This window comes from Chiloscyllium punctatum, chromosome 31, assembly GCF_047496795.1.
Source record: "Chiloscyllium punctatum isolate Juve2018m chromosome 31, sChiPun1.3, whole genome shotgun sequence".
In the NCBI taxonomy this organism is placed as follows: Eukaryota; Metazoa; Chordata; class Chondrichthyes; order Orectolobiformes; family Hemiscylliidae; genus Chiloscyllium; species Chiloscyllium punctatum.
The window spans coordinates 46,664,831-46,680,885 of record NC_092769.1 but is presented as its reverse complement, the minus strand read 5'-3'; the positions used below and the strand labels follow the sequence as shown (position 1 = coordinate 46,680,885).

At 42.1% G+C, this 16,055-nt stretch overlaps 1 long non-coding RNA gene across 2 annotated transcripts in view; it reads right to left on the bottom strand.

Moving 5' to 3' along the window:
- Window positions 1-13,933: 13,933 nt before the first annotated feature.
- LOC140456954 (uncharacterized) overlaps window positions 13,934-16,055 on the bottom strand; it is a 74,728-nt gene continuing 72,606 nt past the window's right edge. For both annotated transcript variants that reach the window (XR_011953279.1, XR_011953280.1), the window contains one exon: window positions 13,934-14,194. This is a non-coding gene — a long non-coding RNA (uncharacterized lncRNA). The remainder of the gene's footprint in view (window positions 14,195-16,055) is intronic.

Sequence of the window (16,055 nt, the reverse complement as noted above, 5' to 3'; positions counted from 1 at the left end):
TTGGTTTGAGGATAGCACATTTTGAGAATAAGCACCTTCCCATTTCAGACTGAGACAGGGATGCTCCTTTCTCTTTAGGGTTGTGTGATCTGTGGTGTTCTCATGCAAAAGTAGCAATGAAGACTGGGTTACTGAAAACACTCAAGGTTGATTTCCATAGGTCTTTGATGAACAACAGAATCCAAGTTTAGTGGAACAGACTGGAGAGGGAGATTTAGTTACAATCACATCAGCAATGCACATTCTGAACGGTGCAGCAGGCTCGAGGGGCTGAATGACCAGCTGCTGCTCCTAACCCATGTGTTGTTCTCTGAAGCACTCAGTAATATTACAGAGATAAAGGAAGTTCCCACTCAGCCAGTCAGCATCGTTGTAATGAGACCATTCTGCCCTCTAAGGATTTATGCAGGAATAGATTGATGTCATTCAGCCTGCTAAGTACATCTTACAATGACCTAAACCCGGACTTCAAACCCACCACAGCAGACGGTGGAACTTGAATTCAATAAAACATTTGGAATTAGCAATCTAATGAAATATTGTTGGTGGTCAAAACTAAAAAGCCCTGGCTCACTAGTGTCCTTCACAGAAGGAAATTTGCTATCTTCACTGGTCTGACTTACATGCGATTCCAGGCCGTCAGCAATGATAGACTCTCAAATGCCCATTTGCAATGCCCATGCCAGCTATTAAGGCATAATACTACAAGTTCTCAAAGAAGTGAAACCAGACAGACCTGAGTACTTGTAGCCGATAGTATGTCTAAGTGCATGGGTTTAGAAAGGCAGTTCCCCAACACCTTCTCAAGAGCAACTCGGAAAGGGAAATAAATGCTGGCCCATTAATGAATGGAAGATGTCCACACTCAGGAAAGAGAGGTGGAGAGGAGAGAACTCACGTGAAACATGGACTTGGAAACATACCTACATGTGCATGATACACAGGAATATGCGAAAAGGTGAAAATTCGTGAAAATACTCTCACATTTTAATTCCATCGCAGCTGATTATCAATAATCCATTTTTAATCCTTCTATTTCTCCATATACTCCAATCATTCCACCAACACACATTCCACAATTTCCCAGGTGCTTTCAGATCTGATACATGTTTAGTGGATTCAAATGCTAACTCTATTTTTCTCTCGACAGAGGCTGCCAAAACTACTGTTTCCCTAGCACTCTGTTTCTTTTTGTTTCTGATCACCAGTAACTTATTTTGTTTGATTTAACTTTTTTTTTATTTTGTGGGACATTGGCCCATTGAATCCACACTGACTGTCTGCACAGCATTTCACCCAGAACCACCTCATATCCTACTTCTGCACTTGCATTTGTTCACCCGTTTTCTAGCTTATACAAGCATTTTCCATAGCTAACACACCTAGCTGCACATGGTGGGTAATTTATCATGACCAATACACTGAATCAGTTTGGACTGTAGAAGGAACCATGAGGAAACACTAGCAGACCCGTGGAGAATGTCAAAACTCAATACAGTGTAAACTGTGTTCCTGGGACTGTGAGACAGCTGTCTTCATCACTGAGATACCGTGCTGCCCTCCCTCTCCCGCTCTCCCCCCCCCCCAAACTGGGTCCCTGGTACTGTGAGACAGCCGTGCTAACCACTGAGACACCATGCCCCCTCCCCCTCCTCCCCACAAACCGGGCCATTGGTACTGTGAAACAGCCGTTCTAAACACTGAGACACCATGGTGGCCTCCCCCTCTCCCCCAAACCGGATCCCTGGTACTGTGAAACAACCATGCTAACCACTGACACACCATACCCCCCCCCCCTCCCTCAAAACGGAGTCACTGTGCTTGGGAATACTGGGGAAAATGTAAATTTGAAATACAAAGAGTAAACAGTGACAAAACACCACAGATGAGTCAGGATCTGGAGGTAGAAACAGAGGCAGCATATTGAGTCTGATATGATCATCTTCTGAAAAAACTCATATTGGACTCAAGAAGTTAATTACGTATTCTCTCTTCTCAGAACCTGCACATGTTTTCCTGCACTTTCAACTTAGTTACTCTTTTGGACTGTGGATATTTGCCATTTCTGTTGACGCTCAAGTTACGGTTTTTGAATGAATAATTAAAAACTCTGTGCCTGACAACTCCCTAAATACCGATAGTTTATTGCCATTGTCATAATGCATCATGAAAATGTTGAACTCTGTGGTCATGACATCACATGAGCAATCCTCTGAATATAACTGATTGAAGTACTGATCCCAATTGTTATCAAATTCTTATCATGTTCCTGTTGTCACTGGCATCGTACTCATCCAGCAAGGTCTTACCTTTCTGATAGTTTGCATATAACTATGAAAACATAAAATATCTTTGTATTTTTAACAAGACATATTCTTCCGGGATTTGGAAGGCACCAGCAAGGGCAGACTTAATTTGTCATCCCCAATGGCTCTGGAATAAGCGACACAGAGTTGCCCTATTTTACCTCTTCAATCCGAACTGAAGCAGATTCAGATAGAGCTGTTTGTAGGGGCATTCCAAGATTTTTTAACAAATACTTGTGAAGGAACAGCAAATTAGTCCCTTGTCAGGATGACATGCAACTTGGAAGATACCTTTCAGAGACTGATTTTTCTCTTGTTCCCATTCCCACTGCAGAATGTTCTCCAATTCCCATTAATCATAGTTTTGCTCAGGGTCCTTGATTCCACCCTCAGTCAAGTCCTGCTTCGATTGAAAGCGAAGTCACTCTGATCTCACCTCGAATTACAGGGAAATATAAGTTGAAAGAATAAGGAGCAAAAGACAAGAACACTGTTTGTTTGAACAATGTCCTCGCAATATTCAAAAGAAAATTATTGCGTGGTCTTCTTTAATGCATTATATCTACATGACATCACTTTTCAAACAATATTCAGAATGTTGGGTATTTGTTCTTTGTATTTGCTTCCCATTCAACGTAGAAATGAGAACGTGAATTAACTTCTATAGTGTGTTTATAATCCAGAATTTAATTCAATCTTTATCATCATTGCTCTAGCTCTTTCAAACAAAATTAATGAATAAGCCTGTGTCCATCCTGCAGATGAAAGGGTTCTTTCAGCTCCGACTATTACAACGAATATTGTAAAGAATAAATTACAGGACCACGTAAAATGGAAATGCTGCAGGACAAGGTGCCAAAAGTTAGTCCAAGGTTAATGATGTCCAAGCATTATGAATAATACATGCAGAGGGGCAGAGTATAAAAGCAGAATTCAACTCCATGTCCAAAATACTGTTTGAGGCTCTCTCACAAAAGACCATAACTGATTCACGCTGTAAATTCACCAAAATTGGAAAAAACAAGAGACTGGAATTCCCAATTCTGAAACCACGTTGGTAGAACAGGAAGAAAATCAAGTTTTTTTTCTGAAATTCATAAATGGTGATGATAAGAATGTGGGAGATGGTGGGGGGTGGGTGATATTGGAGGATGATAAACAATGTTGTAGATGACACAATGATTAGCCAGTGGGTCATAATGAGGTAAAACTGAGATATGTGAGGTGTTGCATTTTGGAAGATGTAACAAGACAAGAGAGAACTCAAACCATGAAGATAGGTTACATTTGCTTTTGGAGCAGAGAAGGGTGAGGGGTGAACCTGACAGAGGTGTACTATAGCATGAGAGGTATGGGACGAGTGAACAGACAACAGCTATTCCCCTTAGTCAATGGGGAAATACGTTTGAAGTGAAAGAGAGGATACTAAGAGAGAGTTTGTGAAATCTGTTTTGAACCCAGAGCATAATATGTGTCAAAAATGCATTGTCTGGGAGGGTGGTTCAGGAAGGTAACCTCACAAACTTTATATAGCACTTTTATCAGCACTGAGTGATGGAGACACGATGGGCGTTGTCTTTATTAAATGATTCCATGTGTTGGCATCCATGAAAGCTCTGATATATACTGAAGCAGCAGACAGTTGGACTTGTTGGCTTGTTCCATCGAACTGTGCTTAGTAAGTGACGAGATTACTAACAAGCATCATCCCATGGAGTATCAGCACTTACTCAACTTCGGACAGCCCAGCCATCTCTGAAATCATCCAGGATAATTCACATGCACAGTGCAAGAATTGCCCAACGACAGCATCAGCATTACTTCAGCTGTTTAACACAGTTATTTTAAGTTCACCAATAACACAGAAACAGACTTCGTTTCATTATTATATAGACTTCTCGTGTAAGGTTGTTATTTCTCTGAAGACAAATGAATTCCTTCCCATATATTTGTATTGACAAAGAGTCTGTTATCTTGCGAGCTGTTCATCACAACGTGGCAGTTTGTTTAACACTCCATCCACCACCAGTAATATTTACTCCCAGTTAAACCGTCACATGAGATGCACTGCTGGTACTCCCTCTCAACAGCCACTTGGATGGACCAACATCAACTGGACTGGAAATTCTCAAGGGCAATTAATGCTGGTCTAGCGACGTTAAAATCTCAAATGAACTAAAAAGACAACCCGATTTTCTAATAATTATTAAACAATGAGGACATTTTATTGATCTGATGGGTTTGACGCTGTCATTGAAATTGTGTGATCTATTTCTGTGAAATCATTTCGTGCATATATTGAAAGAACAAAACAGCTCAGTACACAGATACACGGTAATGCAGCGTTTAAACGCAAAATGAAAGGGAATAGTAGGCTATAGGTCTTCAGGTAACTGGGAATAACATAGATTGGTGTTTTCTGGCTGATGTATTTGTTTTGGGCTGGAGGGTCGGTTTGTATGCTGTATGACTGTCACTTTAATTATTGGAAACAGAGAATGTGGTCTCACTATTTCCATAGCTTGTGAGCATCAAATAGTGAGGAATACAATCTCCAAGGACACACAGGATTTGAAGCTATATCATTCTCCCTTCACTATCAAATTGTTAAGAACCCTATTTCTCCCGTTGTAACATTCATAGAACATAGAACATAGAACATAGAACAATACAGCACAGAACAGGCCCTTCGGCCCACGATGTTGTGCCGAACTTCTATCCTAGATTAAGCACCCATCCATGTACCTATCCAAATGCCGCTTAAAGGTCGCCAATGAATCTGACTCTACCACTCCCTCGGGCAGCGCATTCCATGCCCCCACCACTCTCTGGGTAAAGAACCCACCCCTGACATCTCCCCTATACCTTCCACCCTTCACCTTAAATTTATGTCCCCTTGTAACACTCTGTTGTACCCGGGGAAAAAGTTTCTGACTGTCTACTCTATCTATTCCTCTGATCATCTTATAAACCTCTATCAAGTCACCCCTCATCCTTCGCCGTTCCAGCGAGAAAAGGCCGAGAACTCTCAACCTATCCTCGTACGACCTACTCTCCATTCCAGGCAACATCCTCGTAAATCTTCTCTGCACCCTCTCCAAAGCTTCCACATCTTTCCTAAAGTGAGGCGACCAGAACTGCACACAGTACTCCAAATGTGGCCTAACCAAAGTCCTGTACAGCTGCAACATCACCTCACGACTCTTGAATTCAATCCCTCTGCTAATGAACGATAATACTCCATAGGCCTTCTTACAAACTCTATCCACCTGAGTCGCAACCTTCAAAGATTTATGTACATAGACCCCAAGATCCCTCTGTTCCTCCACCTGTTAGTGTTCCTGTGCCACAAGAACCCCTGGGGTTGATCACCATATTCTGATCAGAAATTAAACACAGGCAACAGAATGCTGGCCTTGCTAATGAAACGCACCTCATAACAACAACTGAAAGGAATCTGCATTGTTAAAGTTATCCATTCGACCCAATCTGATTCCTAAAGCAGTTTCAAGCGAGGCTTTCCCTTTGTCCTATGCTCCTGATGTCTCTACAACATCATGAATCTTTCCTGAGTGCTTTTGAGTGCCGTTTAAAAGTCACATATGGAAAGCTGTGCCCAATAATCTGAAAAGAAAAATCTTCATGTTCATGAGAAACGTGTCATTTTTTTTCAGTATCTGAAGACAACAAAAATGTAGAAACTAGCGTCAGGAATAAGGAATCTAAACAGCTCCGTCATGTGATAAGGTCGTGGATGATCTGATTGTGACCTCAATCACACATCACTCCTTTGCCCTGACAACGTTAGTGCGTCATTCTTAGTCAACAATCTGTTTTAGGATTATTCAATGCCTTATCCCTCAGTGCTATCTGGGAAGAGAGTTCCACAAAGACACAACACTTTGAGAGGATTACATCAAATCACCATCTTCTTTACTGAGATATTCTTCCGTCCACTCGTGGTAATCGCTCACACAAGCTGAAATATTGTTTCAGAATTCAATTTGTAACAACTACTTGGAATATTCTGGAGTTAAACAAGATCACATGTTGTTTGCCTAAACCCCAGCAGATCCAGGGCCAGTCAGTTCAAGATTTCCTCCTGAAATAAACGATCCTCACAAGAGTCAGCTGAATGAATCTTCTCTGTACAGCATTTCATATCATTGTGGTCATAGCACTTTCGATGTGGTTAAACCATTACCTTGTAGATCTGTAGAAAATATTCCCTATTTTTAAATGTATTCTATTTCAGAAACTTTCAACATTTAACTTACCTCCCTAAAAAATGATGTGCACCGAAAGGTTTTATTTTGTAATTCAGGTTCCCAGTTCCTCGGTTCCTCTGTGCCTCAAGCCAATCTCTCCATTGAAATAATACCCTGCGTTTCCATTCAACCTTCAGACAACTTTGAGCATAGACATATTTTCCAACTGTGCTCTATACACCAATATTTGGCTGTTCACTTGACCCATCTTAATCTCTTTATAGACTCATGTCGTCGTCATATCTTCATTCTCTCACATTTTCAAAAGTTTGTATTCTTCCATAATACAGACAGAATATTTGGCCAAAGATATACACTCTGGCGACATTTCAAAGTAATTGACAATTAAATATTTTTTACTCAATGACTTAGCTCGAAATTTGTGGTAATGCTGGAGTATTTTGCAGTCCCATCACTCAGTTCCCATTACTCGAAGTAGAGTCAGATGGTATGGAATATGTGTGGGCAGAATTGAGGAACCACAAAGGTGCAAAACCATAGGTGGATTTATGTACAGGCCTAAGAATCGTAGGCAGGAGCTGGGACACAAGACAGAACAGGAGATGGCAAGAAAAAAAGCATGTGTAGGAAAGGCAAAGGTACACTGATTTGGGGGATTTCAATATGCAGGTAGACTGGGAAAATCACTGGCAGTCGTTTGCAAGAAAAGGAATTTGTGGAATGTCTACGAGATGGATATTTGGAGCACCTTATGTGCAGGCAACAAGGGAATGGGCAATACTGGAGTTAGTGTTGTGCAATGGGGCAGACTTGAGAAGGAAGCTTAAGGTGAAGGAACCCCTTGAAGGCAGTGATCATAACATGATTGAACCTACTCTTCAGTTTGAGAGGGAGAAGGTAGAACCAGAGTTAATATTACAGCTGAATAAAGGCACCTACCAAGACATGAGGGAGGAGCTAGGTAGAATTGACTGGGAGAGGAGCCGAGCAGGACAGACAGTGGAACAGTTATGGCAGAAGTTTCTCGGAGCAATTTAGGAGTCACAGCAGAGATTCATCCCGAGGTAATAGATGCATTGTACAGGGAGGATGAGGTATCCATGGATGACTGGGGAATGCATGGCTAGGGTAAAAGAAAAAGAGAAAGCAGATAACATGGCAAATGGCAGTGAGAAACCAGAGGATTGGGAAGCTTACAAAGATGAACAGAAGGCAACAAAATAATAAATAAGGACGGAGAAGATTAAATACGAAGTTAAGCTATCCAGTGATAGAAAGGACGATTGTAAGAGTCTCTTTAGATATATTAAGGGCAAAAAAGAGAAGCAGAAATGGATACTGGGGCAATGAAAAATGACGCTGGAGAGATAGTAGTGTGGAACAAATAATAGATGAGAAACTGAATAATTATTTCACGTCAGATTTCACGGCAGATGACATGAAACATATCCCAAATATTCAAGAGAGTGAGGAGGCAGAGCTGATTAGGAGAAATTGCTCGAATAACTAAATGGATAAATAAACTGGATGGAGACATTAATAGTGATCTTTCAGGAATCTCTAGAATCAGGGAGGGTCTCAGAAGACGAGAAAATTGCGAACGTGACACCCTGTCTTTTTAGTAGATATTTTTATTGAAAACAGAAGATTTTTGAAATATTTTACAAAATTACAAAAATAGTACAAACTCGTTTTTTCTGCTTTACAATATAATAACAACCCCAATATAGAATGTGTAAAAAACTACTAATCTATTCTACAAACTATCAAAACATGAAGTAGGATATCCTGCATTACTAACAATAGACAAAAGGAGTAAAGAAAATAAATAAGTAAATAAATAACTAGATACATATTCAAAGTAAATCTATATTAAGTCATAACAGAACCTATATTCGTACAGGATTCCTCCTCTCAGGGGCCCCCGAACCAGCCAGAACCGTCCCCACGGCTAAACAAAGGCTCTGAACAATGTGGCTGATATATCTGTGCAAATGTAGTTCAAAAATGCTCCCATATTCCATAAAATAATTAAATTTTTGGTGCACCATATTCATAAGTAAGTCAGGGGGATATATTCCATGACTATCCTGTGCCAATTTGAAACTCCTGCGGGACCTTCGGATACCAAATTCGATAAAATATTTTTCCTCAATCAAAAGGGAAGGATAGTGAATTATTTCCTCCCGTGTACTTCCAAAAAGGGGAAATTTGGGGAGCCCCAAAGTAGAGACATTGGGTCCAACCCAATCTCTGTATCCAAACTCTTTGCCAGGGCATTCGCTACTCTGCCCCACTACCTGCAGATCTTATGGCAGGTCCACAGACTATGCGTGAGATTACCAACGACTATTTTGCATATGGGACACATTGGAGATGCTCCTGCCTTGAACTTTGCAATCACTCAGGTGCCATCTGAGCCCGACGAAGTATCTTTAATTGGATAGCCTGAGTTCTGTTACAGATAGAGATCTTCCTGGCGTTTTCCCAGATACCGTCCCACACGTCGAAGGAGATTTCTATCCCCAATTCTTGTCTTTAGGTTTTATATAACCGTTCCATGTCCTTCGATACCTTATTAAATAGTTAGTGGTAGAGAGTACTGGGCACGGGCGGACGCATCAGCCGAAGCACTATACTTTCCCTCTCCGATTTATAAGGATTAATTATCAATTTGCAAAAAGTCGCCTATTTGAAAATATCGAAAAAGATCTTTGCTATGCAGCCCAAAATTCTGATGCAGTTGTTCGAAGGACGTCATGACCTCCCCATCGAACAGATCTCCCAAACAGAAGATACTTTTGCACTCCCAGGTTCTGAATACCGCATCACTCAGCCCTGGCTGGAATCACAACGTTCCCACTATAGGAGTATAAGGGAGGTTTTTTGTAGTTTACCCGCATCCTGTTGCATTATCTTCCAGGCTTTGATTGTATTTAATACAATAGATTTTTTACAATGATCAGTAATAACTCTCATCTTGTCCAAAAATTGTAGATTGATGAGGCGATACTTTCCGAGGGAGGCTTCAATATGTAACCAGATTGACTGTGGTTCACAAGAGACCCAATCAGTTATGAAGGATAATAGAGAGCTCAATTGGTACCTCCTGAAAACCAGAAAATCCAGCCAACCCCTTACTTGTGGAAGCTGCAGCTTTTCTAATTTAATAAGCGGCTGTCTATGAATCCAAATAAAGGAGTCGAGCCAACCATAAAGCTAACGCAGCGCCTGTCTCGGCAGCAGCAAGGGGAGCATTCTCATAGCGTATAAAAAGCGAGGTAGGATGGTCATGTTGACCAAAGCTATTCCAACTAGCCAGGATATCAGGAGATCTTCCCAGCGTTGAAGGTCCTATCTTATTTTCTCCATCAAATGTGTATAATTGGTTTTATATAGCTGAACAAATGCCGGAGTATTCAAAATACCAAAATTAAGAAAACCTCCCAGTGACCACGGAAAGGGGAAACGGGATTCATCCGGAAAATTGGATATACTGGCAAGACGTCCCAGCACCCTCTCCAGTCTTAATGCCAACATTTTTGTGAGAACTTTAAAATCCACATTAAACAAGGTATAGGTCTATACGAAGTACAGTCATCTGGGGCCTTTACCTTTTTTAATAATGAGAGAAATATTTGCTTCTCTCAGAGAAGACGAGAGGCAGCCCTGACTATGTGAATAATTATACATATTTATAAGTGGCCTGGCCAACTCCCCAATAAATTCTTGATAGAACTCAACCTGGAATCCATCTGGTCTGGGCGCTTTGCCACCCTGGAGCTGCCTTATCGCCTCCTGTATTTCCTGGGTTGCCGGGGGGCATTCAGGAACAAACCTGTTCCAAGGTTAGGCCTGGGAGGGCCATATTATTTTTTTAAAAAGATTATATTCGTCGTTCTATCCTCACAGCTCTTTGAACTGTACAATTTGAAACAGAACTTTCTAAAGGCTGCATTGCTCATTTCACGATCACAAGTCAGGGTACCAGCACTCTTTCGAATAGACGTAATGGCTTGGGGAGCCTTTTTCTTTCATGCAAGGTATGCTCGATACCTGCCAGGCTTGTCACCGTATTCAAATAATCTCTGCTTCGCAAATAATATATCCCTCTTTGCTGTCTGAGTCAGTGTGGCATTCAAAGTTGCCCTAAGGGCTGTGATCAGCTGTAGTCTAGTAATGGAGGGTCTACCCACATATGCTGTCTCACCTGCCTTCAGCCGAGTCTCGATCAGATGCTTTTGTTCTCCCTTGTGTCTTTTCCGGGTCACAGAATATGACATGACCAAGCCTCGCACATTTGCCTTACCAGTCTCTCACATCACCGAAGGGTTACCGGCCGTGTTTGAGCTGATATTCCAGAAGGTTTTAAATTCCTGAGAGAAATATGTTATGAACTTACTATCCTTCAATAGGAAAGGGTCTATACACCAATGTCGGGAAGCTATCTCGTCATCACTAGTCTTAGCCTCCATATGTAATGCATCATGTTCTAAAATAGTTATATTACCTAGTTTACAAAACAATATTGAGTTCAAAAGGGTCGAGGGGGCAGGCGAATATCAATTCTGGTATGGCACTTGCGTGGGTTAGAATAAAAAGTAAAGTCTCTACCCTGAAGGCGAAGACACGTCCACATGCTTACCAGCCTTACCTCCCTAATCAGATCCACCAACTGCCTAGATCTCAAAGATATGCCCACAGAGCTCTTAGGTATTCTGTCCACCTCGGGACGATGGTACAATTAAAACCTCCCCCTATAATTGTGTGGCGCACCCCAAGAGCAACCAACTTGTAGATCACTTCCATTACAAATTTAAATGGTGCACCAGCGGGCAATAGAGATTCATTTTCCCATATTCCTCTCCATATATTAGGGCTTTAATTAATATATACCATCCAGACTCATGTTTTATCTGGCTTCGCATTTGGAAGGGAAGATGCTTCCCAGTAAGACTGGCAACTCCCCTACTTTTTGAGCTGAAAGAGGAAAAGAACACCTGGCCAAATCCACCCTGTTGCAGCCTCGAATGCTCCTTATCAAGTAGATATGTCTCCTGTAGAAGGGCGACATCCACCTTTTCTTTTTTTAAGACTTGATAATATTTTTTTCCTTTTGATTAATGAGTGGCTCCCCTTGACTTTGCAGGTGTACCACCTAAACGAATGACTAGCCACGATAGTCTAAGCAAGCCCGAGACCCCACAGGAGGGAGAACCCCACCCAAAAGACATTGGTTAGAAACCAAAAATGAATCACACATAAAATACTCTTTAAAAAAGCTAAATCAAAACAACTAAGAACTATTCATAAAAACAAATAACACAAAACATATTTAAAAGGAGACTTTGCCCCTTGTTTACAAGGGGCATTACTACCTTCCAATAATCCCACCATAACATCTCCCAGCCAGAGGCATTCCCTCGGCACAGGCATTACAAAGTAGAGTAAATAAATTCCAACATCTTATAAGACAGATGTTAGAAGTGTGCGAGCTAAACCACCATCACCTCGATACACTTTGCAAAACAACACAAGATGAAAATGAATAAAATTACAAAATTACAATCCCAGCAAGTAATAAGCAACCAAATAAAAAAAAACACTCAGAAAAGTCCCCCTATCATCAAATAAATCGCACGATAGATAAGAGTCCATAGAAAGGAGAAGGAACTAGCACTCCCCCTCCCCCACCACCACGGAAAGATGGAGAAGAGAAAAAAATAAGAAAGGAGGAGAAAAATAAAAAGAAAAGGGGGGCAAAATTAGGTCATAACCATACAGTTCAAATCCTGCAGTTTATTTGAGAGCATTCAGGAATTCTTTTCCTTTTTTCGGTGATCTGATACAGATCCTCCATGACTGTAGCATAGCATTGCCGGATATCGCATAGAATATTGAATATTTAAATCCCTCAGACGCTTCTTCGCCTCATCAACTGCCTTCCTCTTGCGGACCACAGCCAGAGAATAACATTATCCTGGAGGCCTTGTATATCATGGCATGGCGATCCTTCCCCAACATTTGGTGGACTCAAGCAGCATCTGTTTTTCCCTCTAATGCTGAAGTAGAACTAGGACCGGGCAGAGGCGCTGGTCCAAGCCGGGCCGGCGCACAGCAACCCGGTGGGCCCGCTCAACCGGCAACCAGCCCAGCTCCAACTCCAGTTTCAGCAGCTGTGGGAGCCATGGCTCCAGGAAATCAACAAGCTGACGTTCCTCCTCCCATTCGGGAAGGCCTAGCAACCGAATATTTTTCCGATGACCTCGATTTTCGAGGTCATCAATATGATCATCTAAGGTCGGATCTCGATGTTCCAGAGCCCAGACCTGACCCATGGATGACTCATCAGTGGTCTCGGAGGCCGAGGCCCATTGCCCCGCCCCACCCCTCGCCCGACACGCTGCCCGAGTTTCTCGACCTCTCCGTCATGTTTCTGCATCATGACCGAGATCGACTCCCACCTGAACAGTGTCTCTTCAATGGACTCATCAATCTTCTCTCAGAGTTTAAGAAATTCCGAGATTAGGCTTGCCCTTGCAGGTCACGCCCCGGGGTGGACGCAGGCGTCTCTGTTGCTAAGGGGTAGTGGGGGAAAAGTCCCTGCCTGGGCTCTGCCCGTTGTGAACTGTGAGAGACTTTACCTCTGGTCATTTTAAAAAGCATCAGACTGCTAAAGTTTGATGTAGAATGGCTAGGGCTGCTGGGCAAAAGCTATTTTAGCAATTTAGCAGGTGAGATGAGGGTGGGTACTTCAATTTGCCTGAGTTTTGGGCAGAGCTCTGCAGACTGAGACCTACTGGGCCGCCGCCATCTTGGATCTCACTGGCTTCCTGTTTAAAAGGGGCATGAGGCAATAGACAGAAAATTAAAAACTGATTAGCCTAACCCCGGTCATGGGTACGTTCCTGGAATCCATTGTGATTGATGAGATTTCTGAATAATTGCCAGTGCCTGGTAAAGTACGGCAAAGTCAGTATGGTTTCATCAACGGGAGGTCATGCTAATGAATTTGTTAGAATGCTTTGAGGATGTAACAAGCAGGTTCGACTAAGGAGAGCTAATAGATACTGTGTGTCTGGACTTCAAGAAGGACGTTGACAAGGTGCTTCACAGGAGATGGCTGAGTAAGACAAGGGCCCATGGTGTCAGAGACTAGGTACTAGTGTGTACAGAAGCTTGACTGTCTGGCAGAAGGTCGAGAGTGGGAATAAAAGGATCCTTCAAGGATAGCAGCCAATGACAACTGGTATTTTGCAAGGGAACCATAACTTTTTACTTTGTACATGAAGAATCTAGATGAAGAAACTGAGGGAAATACTGTGTTTGAAATCTTATATTCAGCAAAAGAACTGAGACATCTCTTATAAACAATGATATTTGTTTATTGAACACAATTAATATTAGAACAATAAAACGTACAATACCGTAATGAAAAACACTACAATCTATCTTATTGTTTAACTGAACTTTGGATGATCACATATCACCCCACTAGAAGTTGACCAGATTCCACGTGGTGAAGTCTTCTTGTTCTTCTGATGGTCTTGTAGGTGTCTTGTCTTTCAGTGGTTTTTCTCGAGCTACCACTCGCTAAGCAGTTTTACGTTGATTCTTATCCTCCCAAGTCTTCACGCCTTTTGGGAGGGTGTGAAGAATCTGCCAATGAAATTCACAGGTTCATTTACCCTCATTAATCAGATCCAACCTGGGGTTGTCACATTGATGGCCCAAAGGTGACATTCCATGGTCCCATTCAGGTCCAATTTCAGGTGTGTATTACAGGGTCTGGAGCTGTCAGGTTTGTTTGCAACCATTTGTGGGTAGCTGCAGCCTGTCTGCATTCTGTAGCATGTGGAAGAGCACAGAGACTTTGGTCAAGGCTAGGTTCTTCTTCCCAGCATGTTTTAATCATTGTTCATTTTTGTAACTCCATGGTAAATATATTATTGTCCATCGTAAGATTATTATTTAAGGTGGCCTTAAATACAGTGATGGCATTTCTTTTGCAATGACTTGAATGGATGGACTTCTGTGGCTCTACAAGACTCTGGTCAGACAAAATTTGGTTTGTTGTGTACCGTTTTGGGCCCCATAACTCAGGAAGGATGTACCACCCCGGAGCATGTTCAGAGTAGCTTCATAAGAATGGTCCTAGTAATTACAAGCTCAACATATGAGGTCTCTGGGTCTATAGGTGCTGCAGTTTATAAGGGTGAAAGGGGATCTAATAGAAGCATACAGAATACTGGTTGCCTGGTCAGAGTAGACATTGGGAAGATGCTTTCACATTGAGGAGAGAAAAGATCAAGGACATAGCCTGAGAGTCAAGAGATAATCTTTAGAATGGAGATAAGGAGGAACGTCTTCAGTCTGAGAGTGGAGAATCTATGGTAGAACGGCAGTTTCCTTCCCTAAAGGACATCAGTGAACCAGGTATGTTTTTCTTGGCAATCGATTCATAACCACCATCAGTCTCTAAATTCCGGATTTGAATTCAAGCTCTGCCACTTGCTGTGGCAGGATTTGGACCCAGGTCACCAGAACATTATCTGGGTTTATCACATAAGAATTCAATGGTAATACCACGGGGCCACTGACTTGCCCAATCCTCCACAGTGTGACTAACATGTGCAGTATGACATGCACTGGGATGTGCCTTCATGTTATCCTTGACTTCCTTATCAAGGTATGGATGATTTTTCTCCGTTATGCAATTCCTCTTCAATCTTTAGTATCTCCCTAATTGTTTGCCAAATTTCTTCAGCTGTCCTGCCTTTGACTGTTCTTTGCTCCCCCCAGACCATACAGCCTTCCTTCCTTAGGTCAGTATAATTATCGTTGCCTAACACTAAAACTCTCATGTATGACTCAGTCTTCACTCTTTCAATCTGAACGTGAAACTTCAGCATGTTGTGGTAACTTCTTCCAAGATAAAGCTCATCCACCAATCCTTCCTTGCCAAATAATATCAAGTCTAAATTAGATTAGATGCCCTACAGTATGGAAACAGGCCCTTCGGCCCAACAAGTCCATACCGACCCTCCAAAGAGGAACCCACTCAGTCCCATTTCCCTCTGAGTAATATACCTAACTCTATGGGCAATTTAGCATGGCCAATTCACCTGACCTGCACATCTTTGGACGGTGAGAGGAAACCCACGCAGACAGCGGGAAAATGTGCAAACTACACGCAGACATTCCCCCGAGGCTGGAATCGAACCTAGGACCCTGGTGCTGTACTAACCACTGAGCCATCGTGCTGCCCCATTCTCTGGTTGTTTCCATATCGTCCTGCTCTCAGAAATACTCTCTCATACACTCTATATTCAAGGATATCACTGTCCAGTTGATTAATTGAGCCAATTTGCATGTTCAAGCCACCCATAGTTACTGTTGTGCCCTTTTTACAAACCCTCACTCTTTTCCACCTCAGAAGTACTTTGGGGGGACAGTGGCCGAAAATTACTCTTCCCAAGAGGTTTCTTCTCTTGCTTTTTATTTGCACTGAGACGGATTT